General features: G+C 32.6%; 1 pseudogene across 1 annotated transcript; it reads left to right on the plus strand.

Annotated features, from left to right (window-relative positions):
• The first annotated feature begins 1,931 nt into the window (after positions 1-1,931).
• LOC146909305 (nucleoside-triphosphatase-like) lies at positions 1,932-20,441 on the plus strand (annotated as a pseudogene). The gene is made up of 7 exons (XR_015020231.1): positions 1,932-2,108; positions 2,237-2,305; positions 17,446-17,690; positions 17,765-17,856; positions 17,962-18,176; positions 18,641-18,830; positions 20,040-20,441. The product of XR_015020231.1 is annotated as a nucleoside-triphosphatase-like (transcript).
• Positions 20,442-24,815: the final 4,374 nt, after the last annotated feature.

Genomic DNA, 24,815 nt, shown 5'->3' on the forward strand with positions numbered 1-24,815 from the left:
TTAAAGTAGTCCCTGACTTTGTTAATATTTAAAATTAGTCCGTGCCTTTGTTAAATGTTTTTCAATTAGGTCTCTCGTCATGTGACAAAAATATAAAGTCATATACTAGTTTGAAATATTAACAAAATTAGAGACTAATTTGAGAGTGGCTTACAAAGACACAAATTTAATAGTTTACTCCATGTATGACACATGTCTTGTCAAACTTATAAATTGCCTTAACAAACTTCAATCTTCCCTTATACTACCTCCGTCCCGGTATAATTGACCTACTTTGGTTTTTCACACAGATTAAGAAAAGTGTATAAATAAAGGGGAAAGTGGAATATATTGTATTGGGAATGATAAAAGTAGTATTATTTAGTGTTATATTGTATTGGGAATGATGAAAGTTGTATTGAAAATTGAAATGGGTCAGTTATTTTGGGACACTTTTTTTTAGAAAATGGGTCAGTTATTCCGGGACGGAGGGAGTACGCTTCTTAAGTAGTGATTTGAATGCAACTTTGCCTATTCTTTGAATTCCAACCCATGATGACCTTTTCGATCGTGACAGGTCTGACCTTTGAAGATTTAATCTTCGAAGGTGTATCGAAAGTTGAATTGTAGCTTTTAATCGAATAAGCCATCTCAAGAATATTTCAAACCATTTCTTTCTGCCGACTTAAATTTATTGCTCAACTCACTTTTAGATAAACATATATTAACATAAATCATTTACATTTAACTTACTTTTAAATAGAAATAATTTTCCAGAATCAATTTGTTAGAAAAAAATGTGTTTAACATTGCCACCTTAAGTTTTGATGATAACAAAGTATTAAAAGTTCAATTGAATATGTTAATATTTGTTTAAGTGTGCAGGACCATAGACTAAAATTTCTAAGTCTTAAAACAAGGTATTGGTTCTGGAAGAACAAATGAGAGCAATGGAATTTACAAAGGAAGCTTATGTTGCAAGTCTGACTCTGAAGACCATCAGAGTCTGAAGATTCATCAGAAGCTGACTGCTAGAGTCTGACATCATCAGAGTCTGAAGTTCATCAGAGTCTGAATTCAAAAAGCTGGAGTTAGTTAAAATTGGTTATTTGAAGACACAAGTTTGCAGAAGGAATAGAAGCCTGAAGCAACGACTATTTCAGAGGAATTAGAAGACATTGGATGCTTATCTAATGAAGAACGCAGGAAAAGGACAATACTACAATTGTACAACCACTACTCCACTACTTCACTCTCATGTCTGCACATAGTACTGCTACAGTTGTGTCTACGCTGGTTAATACTCTATACATGGAATGAATTTCAAATTATTTTGTCCTAGGACATTAACCAAATCAAGCAACAAATCATTGGTGATTGATCAAGCTTCAATAACAACTCTTTAATGTGCTGGCAACCTCTCAACGTCTCTTTCGCACCTCTATTTAAAGGAGTGAAGACTTAAAGATTTAGAGAGACTACAACGTTTTGATATTACCAAAACTCTATTGAAATTGTTGCACATCAAACACTTAGAATTTCTTATAAGCTTTCATATCTTAGAAATTCTAAAGTCTTAAGAGTCTGATTTTGATTTGTATTGTGAACACCATTGATATTATATCAAGTGTTCAAACCAAACATATTTCTGTGTAATTTTGTTTGTTTAGATGTTGATAGACTTTTAGCAAGTGTACTAAAACTATCGAAGTAATAAATTAAAAGTTCGTTTCCACAGGGACCGTGATAATCTCAATAAAACAATAGCGTTATTCTAAAGGATATTTTTTAAGAATTCTATTTGTCTCATTTATTTGCGTTCTCTCCCCTACCGTCGTACACTCCCGTTTCTGCGTTTCCAACCACCACGCCTCCATCAACCCAAACAGTTCAGATGTAGCCTTTTCATGCGGTGGTGCGATGAGATCATTTCTCTGCACCACCGATTCACCATGTCTGGATCGTTTTCTCCATTTTTCCTCCGGCGTTTTCGTCGCTGTTTTTTTCTGGAGCTTTTGGTTGGTGTCGGAGACTCTCTGGGTTTCGATCTAGTCCTGGGTTTGACAGCCGCCGCCTCCTTCACGGCGGTGGTTGCGGGTTGCGCTGCTGGTGGTATCCACGGCAGCGATGTAATATGATTGTTGTGGTCGTTAATACGTGGATGTGTTGTGCGATCTGATGCGAACTCGGTACATGTCGTGGCAAGTTTGGTCTGGATTCTCGTAGATCTGGGTCAACCTATTTTAATTATGTCCAGTATGTCGTTCGGCGGCTTATGTTGGAGAATTCATATGGATTTGAGCTCGAAAGGGCTGGTAAAGCTGCTGTATTTTTATTGACAGGGGCTATTGGTTCGTGAATCTTTCTGTGTTGACAGATGATTCATACACCGTTTCTTAAAAAGTTTTCTCAAAAAGTTGGGTTTGATTATAATTAGGCTTGTTTTGGTTACTTTGGTTCCTCGAAAGGGGCAATTCTAGCTTGTTGTTTTGCAGGGAGTTGATGGATCTTGAATTGTTTCTGTGTTGGCAGATGATTCATACGCCAGCTTAAGATTCACCATTCATTTTGTTTGGATTGGATTGTAATGCTCGAAAGGGTTGTGTAGCTTGCTGCCATTATTGCATGGAGTTAATGGTACATGAATTGCCTCTGTGTTGACTGAGGGTTCAATCACCGCATAGAAGACCTTTAATTAGTTTTAGGATTAATCAGAGGCTGATACACTTGTGTGTTGTTTTAATTTATGTATTACCTGTTTGGGGTCGACTGACACACTTGTGTGGTTTTATTGGGTTAGGTTTATGTCCCCCTAATTTTATTTTATTTGTAATTTTCCCCCTTTTTTTAATAATATATATGAGTAATTGATACAAGATTAGAGTAGCGTACCAACTTAGTTGGTGTTACCCTTTTCTTTTTGATGTCAATTTGCTCTTGGCTTATTAAAAAAAATTCTAAAGGATGTGTAAATGTTATTTTGTTTTGCCCTAGGCAGTAGATTTAATTTGATTGCATGAAATTTAATGACAGAAAATAAAGATTTGGTAAGAAAATATGGAGAGAGATGAGACTAGGTCTTTCGAATCCTCTGAGTTCCCCTAATTGGTACACTGCACCTATTTCTTATGAATATTTCTCTAGTTTTACGATGATTAACCTAAATAGCCATAATCAATCCCTTGACTTATGACCCTCTTCTCATATTATGGTCCCTAATTCCTTAGGTGATCTAATATTCTTTGAAGGTTTTAAGAACATTAACCTATTATCACAAATAAACACGATTATCCATTCCTAGACTAACCCTGTTTATTTGAACAATTCAATTAGGTCTAAGTTGAAAGATATGGTCAGTAGTCATTCATTCTCACGAAATCATGTTTATATTTGACCAGGATATAAAAATCATTAAGAACAATTAAAATGAATAAAACTAGATTGATATTCACAATAGATAGAGTTTCACAGCAACATGTTTCAATTAGGGTTACACAGAATCATCTCAGACCTAATCTCTAAGAGATTTAGCTACTCATGATCGAGTTTACAGATACCATAATCAATATAGGAATCAAAACGTACATGAACTGGTAAAAGGATGAATAAATCGCCCTCCTTGCAGTCTTTAAGTCTCAAAATCGCACTTTGCTCTCTCCAAATCGTCACCCTTGTTTTCTGCATTGAAATCAGCTTAAATAGGCACAACACGCACTAAATCGTAACACGATTCAAGTAAATTGTGTCCCGATTTCTTCCTTCAAAGCCCATGGGTGACATATATATGGCCTAAATCGTGACACGAAAATCCTGTCGTGTCCTGATTCCACCAATGTCGAATGTAGGTTTCTTTGAGCTCCAAATCGTGACACGTTTTTAAGCAACCGTGTCACGATTTCACTTTCTTCGGGTTTTCCTTCTTTTCTTGCTGCTTAAGCTTGCTTGTGAACTCAAAATATCATGAATTTACATTAAAAATTACGTAATGACAAGATGTCATCAGAAGTCTTTTGCTTTTGTGCTTGAGCATAGGAAATCTTTTGCTTGTGTGCTTGAACATTTGTAATCAGATTCTGATTTTAGTGAACTCTCCTTGGAAGTGCAAAAGGGACAAGACTACTTTCGGATTGTGGAAGGAACATGTATAATTGCTTCTCTCTCTCTCTCTCTCTCTATATATATATATATATATCTCCATCTTTACTTTATCCGCTGCATTAGACTCTAAACATTGTTCTAGAATCTGAACTCTATCAGACTCTAGACTTTGAACTTAGTTTAAAAAGAATAAAAAGAAAATATAATTCAACCCCACCCCCCCCCCCCCCCCCCCCCACACACACACACACACACACACACACACACACACACTTGTATTTTTCCCACCTTCGCAATTCTTATCATCTTAAAACCAAACATACATTAAGTCGTCACCACATTTTTTTTACAAAAAGTTTTTACCACATAACAAACACTTTGTTATATGCAAAATTCAAAGAGATTTGTTGTTGACACATTTGATTTGGCTGAGAAACACATGTAAATTACCCAAATACCCCCTAGGCAGTTAACTGTCGAAGTTTACTGGATCCGGCTGCAGTTAACTACCGAGGAAAACCTCGGTAGTTAACTGCCGAGGAAATCATACCCTTCTCTTTTCTTCTTCTTCTTCCACTTCAATCCCTTTTTTTTGTTTTTTTTTCTTTCACAACTGGTGAATCTCTACAGTTTGTTGAGGGGTCTTGGCAAGCTCATAAACAATGGTGAATGGGATTTACTTTCTGCAAGAATTCACACAGTATCATTAAAGTGGTTGTTTCAACAAGAGAATATAATCAACTCTTTTTATTCCTTCAATTATCATTATTCTTTTAAATCAACGCCACACCCTTTTATTTCCTTCATTTTTCTGATGGTTCTCCCATCAGCAATTAACTTGTGTCAATTTTCTGAACAGTTTTCTTCAATTCATTTTCCAATTTATTTGTTTCAATGAATCTAATAGAATTTACAATCTTTAATTTGTGTTTGGAGGTGGATTTTGTTGCTCTTCTTCTGTTACCTGTAGCACAATGTTTGATTTGGAAGAAGAAGAAAAGTGAAGTTTGTGGTTGTGAAAAAAAGAAAACAAAAGAAGCAATTGAAGTGGAAGAAGAAGAAGAACACGTTTTTTTTCCCTTTTTTTTTTATTCCTTCGGCAGTTAACTGCCGAGGTTTTCCTCGGTAGTTAACTGCAGCCGGTTCCACACAAATTCGACAATTAACTGCCGAGGGGGTATTTAGGTAATTTACATATGTTTCTCAGCTAAATCATGTAACACCCACGTCGTGGCTTTCGATATCCCGCTAGGTGGATACGAAAGGTTCCCGAACTAAGGGGAACGGTTTAAGCCGCAAGGGACCCCCACGACAATAGTAGGAACCGAAACACATCGGAATGAGAGGGATCCGGAGGCCGTGTAGGTATGGGACTACATGGTTGAAGGAAGGCTTATAAGAATTGTTAGGTACTACCCATATCAACAAGATGCATCTTCTTTTCGGGAGCTCAATCCATAGGAACTCCACAGTTAAGCGTGCTTGGCTTGGAGTAGTACTAGGATGGGTGACCTACCGGGAAGTTTCCCGGTAAGCATGTGAGTGAGGACAAAGCATGCTGAAAAGACTCGTGTTGGTTTGTGGGGTTAGTCGGCAATCCTGTAAGCAGTCTGGGATGTTACACTTGGTATCAGAGCAGACCTCTCCAAGTACGGTGTGGTTCGGGGACGAACCAGGCGGAAGCTGGTGGGCATGTAACACCCACGTCGTGGCTTTCGATATCCCGCTAGGTGGATACGAAAGGTTCCCGGCCTAAGGGGAACGGTTTAAGCCGCAAGGGACCCCCACGACAATAGTAGGAACCGAAACACATCGGAATGAGAGGGATCCGGAGGCCGTGTAGGTATGGGACTACATGGTTGAAGGAAGGCTTATAAGAATTGTTAGGTACTACCCATATCAACAAGATGCATCTTCTTTTCGGGAGCTCAATCCATAGGAACTCCACAGTTAAGCGTGCTTGGCTTGGAGTAGTACTAGGATGGGTGACCTACCGGGAAGTTTCCCGGTAAGCATGTGAGTGAGGACAAAGCATGCTGAAAAGACTCGTGTTGGTTTGTGGGGTTAGTCGGCAATCCTGTAAGCAGTCTGGGATGTTACAAATCAAATGTGTCAACAGCAAAACTTAAATTCAAATTTTAGTTTTGAAACCAATGATGTAAAACGCATGAATAAGACGGAAATGTCACTTACACGATGTCAATATCAAGCCCCCATATATAACATATGCACCAATTAACAAGGACAATATACTGCTTTTTCTTTTAGGGAAGGACAAAATACTTCTTATCAACTTACGCTAGAAGCAAAACCTATGGTCAATATGCAACTTTGAAAAAATACCACAAATATATAAAACTCCAAAGAGCTTTGTAAAAAAAATAAAAAAATTCATCATTCGGTCATTATTATAAGCAAAACATTCATATTTTAGGTCCATTCGATAAATGATAAATATATATTTTTGCTTACAATAATAACCGAAGGAAGTATACTATATCCAAAGAGCCGATACGTCACATGAATCACACCTACAAAAACAGTAGTGTTCCAAACATAGGTGCATTTCCTCATGTATTTTTTTTGTGATTATTTAATTTTTTTTATAAAGGTGTATGATTATTAGCTTAAATACTCGTAATTTCTTCAAATTTATAATTTTTTCAAAAAATTGTTATAACCATTAAAAATACCTTTTAAAATAAGAATCATATGAATATGTGCATAACTTTTTTTTAAACAATGAATATGTGCATAACTATTGTGCTTCTTTTTGTACAAACAAGACAATAGTTAATATCAATGACATGTTAGTTTGTCAGTTTATTTAAAAATATGTTAGATTCATCTCTGGTTGTTCTTGCATCCAAATCTGCTTCCCTTATTCCTTGGATTCTAAAAAATAGATGGAACAATTGTAAATTGTTGTTAGCTGGTATGTAACTACTTAGTCACTCACATCTATAGAGAAGGGAATCTTTGTGTTGATTTGTTAGCAAATGTTGGTCTTTCCTTAGACCACTTACAATGGCTTGTTTAATGTAGCTTTCAACATAAAATGTCATTCCAATGGTTTGTTTAATGCCTGTTGAAAACTGACATGGATGATAGAGAAGATGAATCGGTTCAACACAATTGAAAGCAGAAGAAATGCCACGCGTCGCGTTTTAATTGGCCCGTTTTTGGAGCGTGTAGCACACTCTCCGACAGGGCGCGTGAAAAGCAGAGGACGGAGAGAGAAGAAGAATTCTGGAATGATGGAGGGACACGTGGTGCTACTTTATTGGTTGCCCGGTTTTTAATAATTTTAATAAAAAAACCTCAATTATTTCGTTTTAAAATATTAAAAAAAACAAAAAAAATATACCAAAATTCATGAATTTTTTTCACTATAAATAGAGACTTGGTTCATTTGATTTGGATACAGAAAAAAAACCAAATTTTTCACTATCTTCTTCTTATGATTATCTTTCTATTAGCAAACTAAGTGAAGTTTTAATCTTCCTTCCAGTGAAATGGATCCCAATCTTCCTTCTCGTACTAAATAAATTACTTGTGTGTTGTGTGCTTGTTTGTTGTCTTGCATTTTGAGCTATTTGTGTGTCGCGTGCTTAGTTTGTTGTATTGCATTTTAAGTTAAGAAAATAAAAATAAATTATTTAAATAAATTTTGTTTTTGCAAAAATAAAAAAAAAATTGTTAAGTGTTTCTTTATTTTAATTTAATTATAATCGATAATTGTAATTTTATGTAATTATAAAAACAAAAATATAAAATTAATTAAGAATAAGAAAGAAAAGGTGATGGGGTAGAGTGTTGAATGAAAAAAATTATTGGAGGGGTAAAAATTGAATGGGTGTTGAATTAAGAGAGAGAAAATGATGTGGAGTGTTGGGAATTGAAAAAGTGGGTGTTGAAGGTTGTTGAATGTTATTTTCCATTGTACATGGTCTTAGATGGTCTTACAATTTGGTGTGACATTTCCCTTTTTATCAGGGAACATTATGTTAAAAATAGATTAGGAATGCCTAACTATAGATTTCCCTACCCTTAAAAAGGTTTTGGTTTTCTGTCCCAATCCTTTTTTTTTATCTCTCTTTTTATGGACTATATTTTGAGGTAGTAGAACCTTAGTTGCTCCTCCTTTTTTGGTTAAAAAAACTGTTAGATTCATTTTTTCAAAAATTTGATTAAATTTTAAGTTGACCAACATATAGGATCCTACAAATTGGATGACATGTCACTTTATTAAATGACGCGGACCTTTCTGTCATGATGATGTGACAACCATGTTATATTGTTTTCTTTTCTATTTTTCAAATCTGATTTTTTATTTTCTCAAATTCAAACTAAATTGCTTCAAAAAAAAAAATCAAACTAAATTAGTTAAAGATGAAAGATAGGGAAACTGAATAAAAGACCATTCATTTGTCTTCTCCATCGTTTTGTGTTATCTCTTCATAAGATCATCGTTGTTTATAAAATTAATCATAGTTCTATTCTACAACGACGCGTACATATTATAAAATTAATCATAGTTCTATTCTACAACGACACGTATATAAGATGAATATTAAAATTACATTCCACTCATAAAAAATAACGGGACCGAATTTACAGATTTAGTAAAATAAGAAAACCAAAATTGTATTTAAGTCTCTTTCAACAAAAAAAAAACAGTATTTAAGTCTATATAATATGACATGCCCAAATTGTACAATCGGTAATTAAAAAAAAATATTTGGTGACATATACCTTTGTGATGGTATTATATCATTTATAATGATATAATATTTCAACAAAAAGTACAAAAGTATTTTAAATTAATATATTTCAACTAATCATATATATATATATATATATATATATATATATATATATATATATTTATATCCTCGTGAGTTTAGCTCAGTTGACATGGACAATGCATAAAATATGCAAGGTCTAGGGTTCAAACCCCGGCCACCACCAACTAATTTTAAATTAATATATTTCAACTAATCATATATATATATATATGTCCTCGTGAGTTTAGCTCAGTTGGTATGGACAATGCATAAAATATGCAAGGTCTGGGGTTCTCTAGGGTTCAAACCCCGGCCACCACCAACTAATTTTAAATTAATATATTTCAACTAATCATATATATATATATATATATATATATATATATATATATATATATAGACCACACACACACACACACACACACACACACACACATATATATATATATATGTCCTCGTGAGCTTAGCTCAGTTGGTATGGACAATGCATAAAATATGCAAGGTCTGGGGTTCAAACCCCAGCCACCACCAAATATATATATATATATATATATATATATATATTTATTTAAGCAAGATATATCTATCTATCCATAGATAGATAGATAGATAGATAGATATATCTTGCTTAATTTTAAATATAATATCAATATTTGTAAAATGAAAATAAAGTACTAAGTTAATGAGATAGTAAATAAAATTTGATATATATATATATATATATATATATATATAATTTAATATATATAATTTAAGCAAGATATATCTATCTATCTATAGATAGATAGATAGATATATCTTGCTTAATTTTAAATATAATATCAATATTTGTAAAATGAAAATAAAGTACTAAGTTAATTAGATAGTAAATAAAATTTGACTTATAAGTGTATTAATCTTTGTGGTAGTTTCTTGTAAATACTCCCTCCGTCCCTATATATATATATATATATATATATATATATATATATATATATATATATATATATATATATATATAGTAAAATTAAGCAAGATATATCTATCTATCTATAGATAGATAGATAGATATATCGTAAATACTCCCTCCGTCCCTATATATATATAGTAAAATTAAGCAAGATATATCTATCTATCTATAGATAGATAGATAGATATATCTTGCTTAATTTTAAATATAATATCATCAATATTTGTAAAATGAAAATAAAGTACTAAGTTAATAAGATAGTAAATAAAATTTGACTTATGAGTGTATTAATCTTTGTGGTAGTTTCTTGTAAATACTCCATCCGTCCCTATATGTAAGCATCATTTGTCTCTAATAAAAGGGTGCTTAGATATAGGGACGGAGGGAGTATTATTTTGTAAAAGTGAGGAAGCATCGAAAGAAGAAAATGAAACACCGACAAATTATGTAGAAGTGAGTAGGATCACTTTCTAACCAAACTTTAGTTTGTTTTTTTAGGAAATATTTTAATTAGAAAGTGATCTTACTAACTAAAAATTCACAACCAACACCCAATGTTTTTTTCTTAAGGAAAATTTCTAAAATAAAATAAAATATGGGAGCCATATCTAAATATAGGTATCAAACTTAGAAATAGAAAAACAAAAAATACATGATATTGAGATAAAAGATTGCAAACATATAATTTTCAATTGCAATGGCATGCGGAATTGTGTGTAAATGATCCCTATTTATAATAAGAGAATGAAGATTGAAATTTGCAATATATATATATATATATATATATATATATATATATATATATATATATATATATATGGGGTTTGCTAGGATACACCCAGTAGTTTTTATTAAGATGTGTTTTAGCAAATATATAACTAAAAAGTTGTTAAATACACCTTAAGGTGAATGTTGCTAAAACACACCTTCTTAAAAAATAAGTGGGTGTACAAACGTGAAACTTAAAGGACCTATCTGAAACCTTAGAAACTTAAAGGACCTATATGTAACCTTTGAAACTTAAAGGACCTATCTGTTACAAACGTGAAACTTAAAGGACTCAGGGAGGTATTTGGCCTAAAATAATTCAGGTGCAGTTTTTGCGGTGGACACATTCTGTTGTTTTTTGGATTTCCAAACTATTGTATTTGGATTTCCAAATTCTATTATCTACCGAAGTTGTTACTAGGTTGAGTCACGATTAGGTCGCTCTCTTTAAGACGTTTCGTGGAACTACCCAAAGTTGTGCAAGGTAGACTATCAACCACGCCGCCTCCGGGATAAAACAAGCCTAGCTACAACTGTTCGATTAACTACTGCACTGTAGAAAATCGTTCGAGAATTACACCCTCAAATATGGTACTAAGACCACTCTTTAATACTGAAACCACTTTAATATGGTATTATTACCATTCTATATGGTGCTAAGACCACTCAAATATGGTGTTTCCACCATTCTAACTTTTAAGTTCTCCAAACTTTCAATATGGTACTACGACCACTCAAATATGGTGATACCACCATTTCTCCTCAAATAGAAAAATATTTAAATAATTTATATACTGTTAAGATCATTCATAATTCCGACGGGACATTATTATTACGAAAGGGACTATGATCTTAATAGTACTCTTTATTCCGAAGGGACATATATTATCGAAAGGGACTATGAACTTAAGACCATTATTAATTCCGAAGGGACATTAAATCGAAAAGGGACTATGGTCTTAAGAACACTCTTAAAAATATGGTTCAATCGATTGATCGTAGCCACTCGATACGGTACGTAACCGCTCTATTTGAAACCGAAAGGGACAGAAAGGAGTAGAAGCAGAAGAAACTTGTTAACACAAGTCGGAGGGAGAAGAGAAGAAAAGAATTCCCGACAACTCAATGAAATTCTTTTCGGTGTGTGGAATGCACTATGTGAGTTCTCTATTTATAGGGAAAACTCACAACTAATAAGTGAGAAACTTTGGGAACAAGTAATATGAGAAACTTTGGGAACAAGTAACATATTACTTTGTGATTAAGTAATTCACATATTAGATCTAGTACAAAATTATCTTAATTGAGTACTAAAATATATTAAATTTAGTACAAAAATATATTATATTATGTACCAAAATATTTTAGTAAAACTTGGGGACTAAGAAAGCACTTTCTAATAATGATTAAATTAATTATTTAATTTATCATTTCCAAATAATAAAAATATATATCAATATATATTTTTCCTCTAGTGCTTATGTACCCCCATTAATTAGAGGTACACCCCCACTATATAAACACTACTAATGTGTGTGTTCCATCCGATGTGGGACTTTCACTTTTTTCAATTCACACAACACTAGTTCTACCCAACATGGGAATTTGTGTTTAGTCTTTTTTTACTCAATTTCGACACACGTTCCAACAATCCCCCACTTGAATTTAAAAAATGGTTTCATAAATAACGTCAAAAACGTCTCCATAAGATTTGCTAGTAAACAAAGGTGTCGCCTACAACTTGAACCTTTGCATAGCTAGTAAAATTCTGATTAACAAGAGTTGCTTACAGCATTGAACTCTATCTCAGACATAGAACCCACACACAAACCTTTTCATAAGGTGTATTCTAAAAGCCCGTGCGTTTATGGCCTTGCACGTGTATCCCAGTTTTAACGAACGCTCTAGGTATTCTGCCCCGAATCCCATAGGAACCGGCCCTTAGTTCCACATTCATATAGGTGAGTCTATCAAGAGTACTCCTGTAGCTATGTACTCCACTCCAAATAGAGTATAGATCTCATTAAGAGTTTCTATTATCTCATCCTTCTCTCGCTGCAGGAATCATGCTTTCTTACTTTTATCATAGCATGTTCTATCACTTGTGACTTGTTATTACCCATTGAACCTATTTCTTGGGATCTCCAGTCATGTAGGTCGGGTTACCATCACTTGTGACCTTTGGGCATTAGTCCCATCCTATTGGATGTGTTTAGGACTTTCTTTCTAGTAATTCCTTTCGTCAAAGGATTAACTAATTCTTTATCAGTAGGTACATGATCTACTTTAACCATTCCTTTTGAGAGTAGCTAGCTCTCTAATCCTTTATGTGTTCATGCCTTAATTATCGTCTCTAACGATTCTCAATTTTTGTAATAGCTGCAGACTATCACAATAAATTAACACTTCTGGAAACAGTTTTACCCACTAAGGGTTCTCAGCTAGCAAGTATCTTATCAACTTGCTTCTTCACTAGTTTTCTCTAGTGTTCTCATCCCAGATTAATTCCATAGTGGACTGAGTCAATATCATTTGTTTTAACAAACAACTCCTCTAGTGATGCTCAATGTGCAAACACTAGTCGCTAAATATTCATCTGAAAGATGTTCTATTTTATATCTTGTACCATTTAATATGATACTTATCATTTGTATCTTGTACTATTCAAGTACAATAGGATACTTCTCATAATGTAATCCTCGAGTCATAGTCTTCTTAAGGCACCTCATGACTCTTTCTATAGCATGGCAATGCTTCTCATCCGTCTACTAGTAAACTTGCACAAGAGTTTTACGACATCGGCAATGTCAGGTCTAATACATTCAGTGGCTTACCTAAGGACTGCCAATGATGCTCGCATATTTTATTTGTTTAACTCCATCTCAAGTGTTCTTACACTTGGATCATAATATATGATTGCAAGTTTACGGTGAAATAATAATATTTCCTTAAGAACTTCTCAACTTTGTGAGATTTATCAAAAAAGTTCTCTTTTCTGATCTAGTAATCTTGAAACCAAGAATTACTTCAACTTTGTCTAGGTCTTTCTTATCAATGTTGTTGATAAACAATGATTTCACATAATTCATAACATGAATCTTTAAACCAAATATGAGCAGGTTGTCTTCATAGAGACATATGATCGTGCAAATATTATTTGTCACTTTCATTCACTTTATACTCATTCGATAGCATTAGAATGTCAAAAATTTTATGTCATTCCTTTTTAGACCTCACAAAGAATTATCTAACTTACAGACCTTGTTTTCTTGTGTATGAATCGCAAAACTTTCAGGTTGTTTCATATAGATTTCTTCTTCTAGTTCACCATAAAAAGAGGCAACTTTCACATCCATTTGGAGTACTATCGAGTTATGAACGGCGGCTAAAGGGACTAGTACTCTTATGGATATGATTTTCGTGACTGGTGAATGAATGTTGAAGAAGTCTATATTTTTCTCTGTCTAAAACCTTTGACTACAAGGAGAGCCTTGTATTCATCAACCGTACCATCAGGTTTTAGTTCCTTTTTCCAAAATCCAAATACAACCGATTGATTTTGCAACTATGAGACAAGTCAACCAAGTGTCATGTTTTGTTAGACTCTAGAAGATTCATTTCATCGTTTATTGCTTTTTGCCATAATTCAGCATCCAATGATGATATAACTTCTTTAAGGCTTAATGAATCTTCTTCCAATGTATAAACCAAGTTCATACTCTTTAGCATTTTTAGCTTTCTTACCTCCTTGAGGTTCTATAACATCTCGTATGATGTTTTCATAACTATTTCTAATTACATGAATGTGATTAGATATAGTGCCCCCACTAGTTCTTAATTTTTAGAAGGGAATTTAGTTTACCCCCACTAGTGCCCCCACTATTCTTTAATTTACAGGGGTACTTACTTCATAGAAATCAACATCTTTTAATTCTATGATCACTTTAACATTTAGGTCCTAAAACCTATATGCTTCGTTATTTATAACATACCTAATGAATACACATTCTCTTGGGGTCCTGAAGCCAAATATAGTCCGAACAATCCCAAGTTCAAAAATAAGACAAGTTGGATTGTCTTTTCTTCAAAAATTTCTTAATTAGAATTTTTGTCCTTAGACTTGGGTACTCTATAACTTTCAATTTTCGTTATAAAAATTGAACATTCAAGCATGTCAATTTTATTTTCCAAAATTCACAGTCATCAATAAATATGATAAAAACATCATTTTATCATTTCTAATTTATGTGTCATCAAATTCACACATATCATAATTTATTATGTTTAGAGATTCATATTCTCTAAATTCTGATTTATATGAACTTTTGGTTCATATGTCTTGACTGCAATAAATAAAATTGTCTAATTATAACGTTGGAATTAAATCCAAGTTACTCAAATTTAAAATTAAAAGCTTGTTCGTGATCAATTTGACATGTCAAATATTAAAATCACACAAAGGAGACAGTCTTTTCCCACAAGAATGCATGATACACAAGTCTCTCTTTAAGTCTGAGTCAACTCAGTCTTATTCAATAGAAATCTGAAATTCAGATTCTTTCTAATATTTTTAGAGTAGCTAACTTATCAGATTTAGCACTCCATACCGAACTAATATCATGTTAGTTCCTTTAACCGATGAACCAAGGATATAAATTTAAGAATATTAAATTTTCACATTTTTTCCAGATGGTTATTCCAGGATTGTACAGAACAATTCACTAATGCAATTAGCAACCGAATCCATCAATTGAATTCCAAGAAATTAATTATTAGCACATAACCATCCATCCTTTAATAGTCACCAATGATGTCATATCAAACGTAGGGTTCAGACTTGCCTAAAAATTCTTTAGCAACCAAAGTCCAATTCGTACTTGAATGTAAGGGAACCAAGCCAAGCGGCACGAAATGGTTCGAATGTGGCTTCTAAGATCAGTATTGTCTTCTGATTGATTTTAGTGTTGTTGTATAAAAACAACTACTTCATTGTTTCAATGTAATTCTTATAGCTTGATTTATCCATAATTTATTTAGGGACAATTTAATCTCAATAAGTAACTTCTTCGGTAGACATAGCATATAGAAACGTCTTAAAATTGTTGTTTTTTGGATTTCCAAACTATTGTATTTGGATTTCCAAATTCTATTATCTACCGAAGTTGTTACTAGGTTGAGTCACGATTAGGTCGCTCTCTTTAAGACGTTTCATGGCACTACCCAAAGTTGTGCAAGGTAGACTATCAACCACGCCGCCTCCAGGATAAAACAAGCCCAGCTACAACTGTTCGATTAACTACTGCACTGTAGAAAATCGTTCGAGAATTACACCCTCAAATATGGTACTAAGACCACTCTTTAATACTGAAACCACTTTAATATGGTATTATTACCATTCTATATGGTGCTAAGACCACTCAAATATGGTGTTTCCACCATTCTAACTTTTAAGTTCTCCACACTTTCAATATGGTACTACGACCACTCAAATATGGTGATACCACCATTTCTCCTCAAATAGAAAAATATTTAAATAATTTATATACTGTTAAGATCATTCATAATTCCGACGGGACATTATTATTACGAAAGGGACTATGATCTTAATAGTACTCTTTATTCCGAAGGGACATATATTATCGAAAGGGACTATGAACTTAAGACCATTCTTAATTCCGAAGGGACATTAAACCGAAAAGGGACTATGGTCTTAAGAACACTCTTAAAAATATGGTTCAATCGATTGATCGTAGCCACTCGATACGGTACGTAACCGCTCTATTTGAAAGCGAAAGGGACAGAAAGGAGTAGAAGCAGAAGAAACTTGTTAACACAAGTCGGAGGGAGAAGAGAAGAAAAGAATTCCCAACAACTCAATGAAATTCTTTTCGGTGTGTGAAATGCACTATGTGAGTTCTCTATTTATAGGGAAAACTCACAACTAATAAGTGAGAAACTTTGGGAACAAGTAATATGAGAAACTTTGGGAACAAGTAACATATTACTTTGTGATTAAGTAATTCACATATTAGATCTAGTACAAAATTATCTTAATTGAGTACTAAAATATATTAAATTTAGTACAAAAATATATTATATTATGTACCAAAATATTTTAGTAAAACTTGGGACTAAGAAAGCACTTTCTAATAATGATTAAATTAATTATTTAATTTATCATTTCCAAATAATAAAAATATATATCAATATATATTTTTCCTCTAGTGCTTATGTACCCCCATTAATTAGAGGTACACCCCCACTATATAAACACTACTAATGTGTGTGTTCCATCCGATGTGGGACTTCCACTTTTTTCAATTCACACAACACTAGTTCTACCCAACATGGGAATTTGTGTTTAGTCTTTTTTTACTCAATTTCGACACGTTCCAACACATTCTGATGTCCATGTGCTTTGCAGGATTTTGGTGAAAGTTATCTTGAAGAGTTGTCATGATGGCCTCTTAGCATTTCTTATGCTTGGGGTGATTTCTATTAATATATAATCTATTATGCCTCTTAAAGAAAAAATATAGACAAATTAATCCTTAAATTTTTAAGCATCGATTAAAATAGATTTTTGTGAATTAATAAATATATCTCTTACATGATAAAATAATCCTGACTGCAGTTTTTGATATAGAACAGATACTCATATGTGTGTGGATGTGGTTAACATGATTGGTGAAATCATTATCTTTAGAAACAGGGTGAAATCAATCAAATCACACCGTGAAAACCCCCCTTAGGCCTTATGTACCATAAAGTAGTTGCAACGGAACGAAATTATTATTATTTTTGGATAGAAAGTAGCGAAACCAATTTGAAGAGTGCTTTCCTAACCTTGCAACATATGTGTAGGCGACAATTAACTATGCTGCTGTGAGCTTAAGAGCCCCAACTTTGGGTGAGGCCTTGGGAAATGCTATTGGACAGCTGGGAGGAACTTTGGGTGACGCATTAGGTGATGTTGGAGGGGGAGTTTCGATTGACCATGTACATTCAAGAGAGCAAGCAAAAAGAGCTCCACAAGTACCTGAGGGAGAGGATCCATACATAAAAAAGATTGTACTTAAAGGAAAGAAATATTACCTCTATGTTCACAGGTTTTATTCTTAATATTCTTGGATATAAATTACATGTTTTATATATATGTCTTGCTAATGTTTATTTCTTTCAGTTATTTGCGCTTTGGTAAAGAAGCATCTCGTGCTGAAATTTTGAAAGTCGCTAATGGTGCTCCTAATCCTTGCATTTTAGCTGGCTATCATGGTAAACACACACAACTTCATTGCTTTACACTGTTGATAAAATTAATTGTAGGGTTGTGCACTTTTGTCCTTAAATTGATGATAAGCCATTTTTTATTCTTCAAAGGCACATATACATATTCAGGAGAGGAGTATAAGGCATTTTCCCCTGCTTCTGGCCCCAACTTTGATGAATGCAAAGTGATAATTCTTTAGGCACTTAAAGTGAATTACTCATGTCCTTGTGAGAAATGTACTTTTGGTGGGATATGGAACGGTGGAGGAGGAAGTGGGCAGAAAACTCTTTATGCTACATCATCATTTTATTACGTGCTTACAAGGGTATGTATCTACTATCTCTTTTAGAATTCAAATTCTCATCTAGATTTCCAACATTCACGTATTGGGTGGCCATTTTTCAAATTATAAAACAAAGATTAAAATAGACATTTTTTTTTTTTTAACTAGATCTTGATCGGACATCTACTAATATGTTCCAAATGCGTAGTGAGGGAACCGTTGACAGTATGAAATCTGATTTCATCTAGTCTTTTAATCATTGAATGCATAAAATTTGCATTTCATTTTAAAAAAATAAAATATATTTGCATTTTATCAACTATCTTAAATTAAATATTTATAATTTAATCATCTTTTATCAGTTTTTTTAAGAACAAATTAAAGTTAAAGTATTATCCTAGAAAAAGTACATTTATCTTTCTGGTCAGAAACATAAAAAACTAATTCCTCGCAAAAATCTAAAATCATTATATTCTAGGCTTAATATGTTATTTCTACATGTGTAGGTTGGTATTGCTGATCCAAGCAAGCCCAAGTCCAAAATTCGTATCGTAGATCTGAAAACTGGAGCTGAGCAAGTTTGTAAAACAAAATACAAGGATGCCAAAGCCACATATCCACTTATTTATGAGGATAATCTTCCATATGCATGCTTGGATCTTATTTACCAGTATACATTGTTTGTTGATGGATTTGGTAAGTTTGTACTATTTGAAGTTTTTTTTTACATGTTTTCTTACTTAGCAATAATATATTATTGACTTCAATATCTTTTTCTTCTTCCCAAATATAAACGCTTTCAATTTAGTTCTTATGTTAACCTAAACGATGATGTGGCAGAAGGACTAAATTGAAAACGTTTACAAACTTAAAGAACTTATATGTGACCAAAATAACTTAAAGGACCAATCTGTTACAAACTTCAAACTTAAATGACTTATGTATGACCAAAATAATTTAAAGGATCAATTTGTTACAAACCTCAAACGTAAAGGAAACCTGATGTAATTTAACCTAAAATATACTCCCTCCGTTTCAAAATGAGTGTCGCTTTAGCCAAAAAAAATTGTTTCAAAATGAGTGTCGCTTTCAGTTTCCAATGCAATAATAACTTTTTCTTTTCAATTGTACCCTCCAATTAATACTCTGCACACTACTTCCAAAGTATTACTTTTAAAACAAACCAATAGTTAATAAGGATAATTTGGTAAAATAATCATTCTCTTTCTTTTAATCATTGCATTTCTTAATATGTGTGTAAACACCTAAAACGACACTCATTTTGAAACGGATGGAGTATTATTTACTTTTGATCCTTCTTATATGCTTTTTACTTGTAGTCTTTGTTATTCTGTTTTAGCCATGAAAATAAATAACCACACATATTTTAGAAATCAAGCCCAACATAATTTTTTTTTACATATGCTAATTACAAGAAATGGTGTATTTGTTGGATGAAAAATATATTTAAACCTTAAAAATTCTTCTTTTTAGGAGAAATTATTTCATTTCATGAGCAATCAGAAGTGAAATACGAGGATGAATATAATAGAAATTACAAGGACTATGCTTCAAAAAAATTATTGCAGGGGTTAAACTCTATTATAAATTGCTTTAGTTAAATTATGAGCAACCGAATTTCAACACTCTTAATGAAAGCTAACTTAAAGTTTGGATATCAACAATGACTAAGAACTTAGAAGGATTCCTAACTTGTTACAATATGATTTTGAACTTTTTTTTAGTAATATGATTTTGAACATGAAATTGCATTCACTATTATTTTACTGTCATTCAAATTAAGATGACATACTCAAAAATACGAGCATACCTCTAGTATTCTTAGGCAACCTAAGTTAATGTCTTTTAAATTAACAAAAAAAAAGCATGTATTTGTTGACGCAGGCCTAGACCCATTGCAAGAGATTACCGTGGCAAATCAAATTGAATATCAAGATGCAGTTGTGGATGCAGCATGGCCTCTAGGCAATGCAACAGAAGCTATATCACCATTGCCCAAATTTGATCGTTTCATGTACTACTTTAATTAAGCGTCAAGAATTAAACTTAGGATACTTTAGTGCTAAAGACTACTTTAGCCAATAAAATAAAAGCACGGCACAAACACACAACTTATTAAATAAATGGATGGCACACACAACATAGGAGAAAGAATAAAAGCAGCGCTGTGTATAATATGTATCCAATGGTTGTAATATGTTGTGCCCTATTAGTGCTTGTAATATGCCGTGCCAACAAGCAATATCCTAAGATAAAATAAAATGAAAACATCTCATTTTTCATTGATTTCGTTGCATATATGGCTCGCTTTGAAGTTTACTTCTACTTATTAAGTTGATCTCTTTAAATTACATACAAGCCACATGAGCACGAACCTAAGAAATTTTGTGGAAATTCTCACTTCATTTTTTTAGTGGGGTTAATTTTCTACACAAGTATTACTAGACATATGTGCAGTTTACAAGCATATGCGTCGTTACCACCAAGAAGAATGATTCAATTGAAACCATGTAGCTTATGTTATGGTAAATAGTAAAGCAGTGTAGTTGCAACATCAATCAAATTTTGCTTTAGATTAATCAATTAATGTGTAACAGAAACGAAGATTTCAGTGGTTTTTCATGCAGAATTAGTTACAAACATATATCTAAACAATTTTTTTTGAAGAAGCTAAATTAGGCCACCCAAATTGACACCGACGAGAATTGAACCTGAGACCTCAAGGAGGAGCACACTCTCAAGTCCGAAGCCAATACCACTAGGTCAACCTTAGTGGGTTATATATCTAAACAATTTAAATCACCAAACTCAACCTAATAGACCTGAAGCCGCTATTTAAACATTATTTATAGTATCTTGGTCATGTATGATTTGAAAACCAATATTTTCCTTCAACCATCACAACTCTAGTGCATCATGTTTCCTCTTTGGTTGTTTGTTTGACTCCCCTTCGTCCCATTAGAGTTGTGGGGAAATTGTCAATCTTGTAACATCTATTTCATCTCTATTTCAACCTTTGTTTTTGTTAAGATAAGTATTCTTCGTTTCTATTTTAATTTTTTTTTCTTACACTATCCATTTAATGAACCTCTCGGTCACCGTCAAACAGAAAACCACCACAGCTGACGGCGGCAATCAAACAGAAAACCACCACAGCTGACGGCGTCAAACAGAAAACAGAAAACCTTTGTGTTGTAATGCACAATCAGTGGCTATGCCGGTTGTGTGTTATGAGAAAGCAAGTGCTCTAATTCTTTGTATTTGTGAAGATAAAGAGCCAGTTGAGCTTTAGGTGGCTCTCTCCAATCAACAACTATTGATGGGGAGTTCTCGCAAGGGAGACTGGTGCTGCTGGTGGAGAAAGATGATGATGAACAAATAAATATTGATGGTGATATGGGAATGAAGCACTGAAAAGAAACTATTGGTGGTTTTTTTGTTTGACGATGACCGCGTGGTCAAACTGGCCGTGAAAGAAAAAAAATTATCTGAAAACTAACAGTGTTATTAAGTAAGGGAGGTGTTTGTATATTTGATGAGAGATTAAGGGACGTTAGTGTTAGTTTTAATATTAGAAGGGATGTTTGTGTCATTTTAACGGACCTTAAGGGGGGTCAATGTAATTTTTTCCTTAAGAAAAAAATTATTTGAATGGTTATAATTAACTAAGAAAAGAAATTGATTGAATGGTTTGTGAAAATGAGGACATTTGCCATTGACTTTGATAGAAAATAGTAGAATGTCGTGTAGATTGACTATTTTAACTATGTTAAAATGTATGAATAGAAGACAGGAGATAAGAGATAGGAGATATTAATACATTTAAGGGTTAATTATGTTTCTAGTCCTTATAAAATAGCGACCTTGTGAGTTTAGTCCTTACTTAATTTTAATAGCATTTTTAGTCCCTAATTTTGTTTTTCTGCACTGAGTATTAGTCCCTACTCAATTCAAATTTGTTTAATTTATGCTTAAACTCTTAAATTTTTGAACAATTTTTTGCAGACATGTTTAGAACATTACTAAAAGTTCCTCCGCAAAAAATTATCGCAAAATTTGATTTCTACATCCAGATTTTATTACTTTTTATCTTTAACTTTTGTCGTTTTAAAAAATTCATATTTAATTCATTTCATTTCAGAAAATTCGAAATTTTAGTAAACGAACCTTTCATAGTGTTCTAATCTTGTCTTAAAAAATCGTTCAAAAATTTAAGAGTTTAATGATAATTAATCAAACTTTGTTTTAGCAGGGACTAAAATTATAAGTAAATTTTTTTTATAGGGACTAAAAATGCTATTAAAATTAAGTAAGGACTAAATTTACAAGGTCGCTATTTTATAGGGACTAGAAACATAATTAACCCTACATTTAAATATACAAAAATCAAATATAGACTAATATGCTTAAATTAATGATAAAGTTACAAATTCATAATTTATCACAAAATGCAAAATCTAGTAGATCCATCCGATAAATTTAAAATATATATTTTTTTATGGCCTTTAGTTTGACCTTTTACCTAAATAGTCATATAAAAAGTCTTAAGATTGTCAATTTAAAAAGTATGGCCTAGTAACCGTAAAAAAAAAATGAATAAATAGGCAAATAATTTCCAAAATTGTAAAATCTTTCGATTATCCTCCAAAATTTGAGAAAAAGCAAAACCCCCTGAAATCGTTAAAAGTTAGTTAATTTGCCTCCTCCGTTGGTTTTCTTCGTCAATCAACGTGACATGGTCGTTAACTGTCTACGTGACACTACCATGTGGTCTGACATGCCATGCCACATCATAGGGGTAATTGCTTTTTGTTCCAATTTTTTTTATTGTTTGAAAAAAAAATATGGATTTTTTCCCACAATGAGCCAATGCCCCGGAAATTGACAAAAATCAAACAAATTGATCCTGCTGACAAACAATATTTATTGTGCTTTAATAGATTTAGTGTAATGGTTTGATCCATATGAGTAGCAACAAATTAGAGAAGAATGTTATGGATTGTATTGAATGTGCTTAGAGGAATTACAATTGAAAGGAAAATGTTGTGTGTCACATGTCATGGTTAGTAGCATGATCCAACAATAAGCATTACTTTCTTAAGTTTTCCATGTTGGATTAATTATTTAATTAATCAATTATGGATTGACAATAATCAATTATTATAAGTTGATGTCATAATATAAATTATGGTCTATTGTGTTAAGCACTAATTATATGATGAATTTGAGTGATTGGGCTTTTGTTACTAAATGGACCGTGATGGGTTGGACCATTTAGATAAGCCCAATGAGAGGTCCCTGCCCTCAGCCGTTTAGCTATTTAAACGTCATCCCATTAGACGGTTAATTATTCTGAAGATTGGTGAGAAAACCTAGAGCTAGACGGAATGAGGGTAGTTACCCCTCTCATAGTTGTCGGCGTTGTCTACGGTTATCCTTCATCAACCTAATTCAAAGGTACACAATCTCTTGTTCTTTTTTTTTGTTATTGATGATATGCTATAATTTGTATCAGTAATTCATGGCTAAACCCTAAAATTTTCATCAATTGGTATCAGAGCCAACTAGATACAATTTATGGCTATTGTTATTTGAATCGTAACTTTGATCAAGAAATTCTTGTGATTGTTTAGCCGTACAGTATAATCATGTTATTGTTAAATTAAGTAATCATAGCATGAATCTATACACTGATCGTCTATTATTTTTTATCATATGCATAAATTGATTCATAAATTGATGGTAATTATTTTTTATCATATGCATAAATTGATTCATAAATTGATGGTAAATATAATCTTGCTTTGTTGTTGTTTACATTGTAATATTCATATCCTACAACAAAGTTGATGAATGATCTCAATTGATTTATTTTGCCGTAAACAATTTTGTTTTGTGAAATTATGTGAAAAGCGTATCCTTCATTCTATACAGCATACGAAACTGTTTTCCAAAATTAAGATTTGCCAAGAACCTTAATTTCTCAGCCTCTGGTTGGATCAATAATTCTCAAAATTGATGTGTTCTCCCTTTTGTCTCTCAATCGCGATCAAAACGCCTTTTGAATCGTCGATTTCCGCTGCATAAATCACCAGATCGTATCGGGTTAAACACGGGTCGAAAACGACCCGTTTTCTTTGCTCTCCGGGTGTAGAAGAACCGGATTTTTTCTCATTAAAAAAAAAAAAAAAAACTCTCTCTTAAAACCCACACGCGTTAGGTGCTTTCTACTCTCTAAAATTCCAATTTTTGTTTTATGCCAAATAATAATAATTATTAGTATTATTATATTTGATTATTTTGGCATAAATTTTGGTATTATTTTGACAATTATAAATATTTTATATATTATTATTTGGGGAATAAATTGTTTCCTAAAATATTATATTCTCTTATAGTAAAATTTCTTACTTTTATTTGACACTCTGATAAATCTCACTCTCTCGTTTGAGATTAATGTGTCATTGAGAAATTTTTCATCCCCAATTAATTTGTAAATATTATACTATTTTGGGATATAAATATAATTTATCTTGTACCCAAAATATTCGGAAGATTTGATTTATTTTATACCCTTAAAATTTGGGATTTAAATTACTTTTGAAATCTCTAAATATTTGATTCAAATTGATATGAGTATCATATACTCTTTTAAGTCAT

Source organism: Medicago sativa, chromosome 7 (assembly GCF_051527215.1).
Source record: "Medicago sativa cultivar Bolivia chromosome 7, Bolivia_mono, whole genome shotgun sequence".
Classification (NCBI taxonomy): domain Eukaryota; kingdom Viridiplantae; phylum Streptophyta; class Magnoliopsida; order Fabales; family Fabaceae; genus Medicago; species Medicago sativa.